Here is a 1,753-nt window from a genome sequence, read left to right on the forward strand (position 1 = left end):
CGGGCCAGGGCCGGGCTAGGGCCTAAATTTGAGGCCCGTGCAGGACTCTAGAACTGACCACCACACAGAGTCAGCTGTCCATGACAGTCCTAAAGCGCAACACACACAAATATCGTCTGATTATCAATCATTATCGATAAAATCTCAGAAAATATAGAGATATAATTTTTTGTCAACATCGCACACCCCTAGGCTAGATATTTAATTCTTCTTTGCTTAGTGATTGTTCACTGATCATCGTAAAATAATCTTTTATCTTAGAATTAGGCTCTCAATAATAACGAGGACAAGACAAAAAATATATGTATATATATATGTGTATATATATATCAGGTAATTCTGATAAGCTTGTCGGACACGGGCCGGGCTAGGGCCTGAGCGTCTCGGGCCAGGGCCGGGCTAGGGCCTAAATTTGAGGCCCGTGCAGGACTCTAGAACTGACCACCACACAGAGTCAGCTGTCCATGACAGTCCTAAAGCGCAACACACACAAATATCGTCTGATTATCAATCATTATCGATAAAATCTCAGAAAATATAGAGATATAATTTTTTGTCAACATCGCACACCCCTAGGCTAGATATTTAAAGGGGTTTTTAACTTCCCTTCTATAAAAATATGTATACATTTTTAAGGAATATAACAAGAGCGAATGCTGTTGTTCTAAATCATTCGCATATTATGTGTTTTTGTAGGCCAACCTGTCAGTTAGCATCACCCTGATTCCCTCCCTTTGTTTCAATGGACAAAAACCAGACAGGATTGTTCCATTGGCTTTTGGATTATTGCATAAAATAAGTTCTATGACCAATAAAGGTTTGATTATCATCATGACAATCTTCACAAATTAACACAACTTTCATGAATTTTGAAGCCTAAATACAATCGCACAAAGTAAACAGTTAAACTATATATATATATAGTTTACAATAAGTGTTACAATCGGGAAGTTTACTTTGCTCTTGCTTCTGAGAAAATCAAGACATTTTTAACAATTAACTTGGCATTCCTATGTACAAACCGCAAGCTTTTCAGAGAAAAACAGAGTTTAAAAACTTCACAAAGATGGGCGACAGGGAAACACATTTCTATCAGGCCAACAAAATTAGATTTTGAAGATAAAATTTATTAATATTAAGCTAAATGTATATTAAATTCAGTTGGGAGAATTCCTAATTTAAAGGATGCATCCAAATATGACTCACTCATGACTCATTTACTCACTCTCAAGTTGTTCCAAACCTTTATAAATTTCTTTCTTCTGCTGAACACAAAAGAATATATTTTTAAGAGTGTGGGAAATTAAACAGTTGCTGGTACCAATTGACTTTTTTAAGAGCATAGTTTTGGGTTCAATCCTTGGTATACACACTATACAATCATATCGGCCAAATATCGGCACCTCTATGTGGTGCTGATTACAGTCTTTCTGACTCCTCTGTGTTGACCTTCTTCCACAGGAGTTCTCGGAGCTCATCGATGAGGAGAACCTGAAGGGTGTGCCATTGCTCATCTTTGCCAATAAACAGGATCTGGCCACAGCCTCTCCGGCCAGTGAGATCGCAGAGGGCCTCAACCTGCACACGTACCGGGACAGAGAGTGGCAGATCCAGGCCTGTTCTGCTGTATCTGGGGAGGGTGTACAGGTTTGTAAATACATAGTGAATTTATTTTAATTTTACCCTTATAGTGTCACAAAGCAAGGCCAGACACAACAGGTAAGTGCAAATCAGGATGGTTTATTGACTGGGT

At 38.6% G+C, this 1,753-nt stretch overlaps 1 pseudogene; it reads left to right on the top strand.

The window, feature by feature from the left end:
• Positions 1-1,753, top strand: part of LOC107689210 (ADP-ribosylation factor-like protein 3) — a 21,903-nt pseudogene that overhangs the window by 18,450 nt on the left and 1,700 nt on the right.

This window comes from Sinocyclocheilus anshuiensis, unplaced genomic scaffold (genome assembly GCF_001515605.1).
Source record: "Sinocyclocheilus anshuiensis isolate Anshui unplaced genomic scaffold, SAMN03320099.WGS_v1.1 scaffold966, whole genome shotgun sequence".
NCBI classification, from domain to species: Eukaryota; Metazoa; Chordata; class Actinopteri; order Cypriniformes; family Cyprinidae; genus Sinocyclocheilus; species Sinocyclocheilus anshuiensis.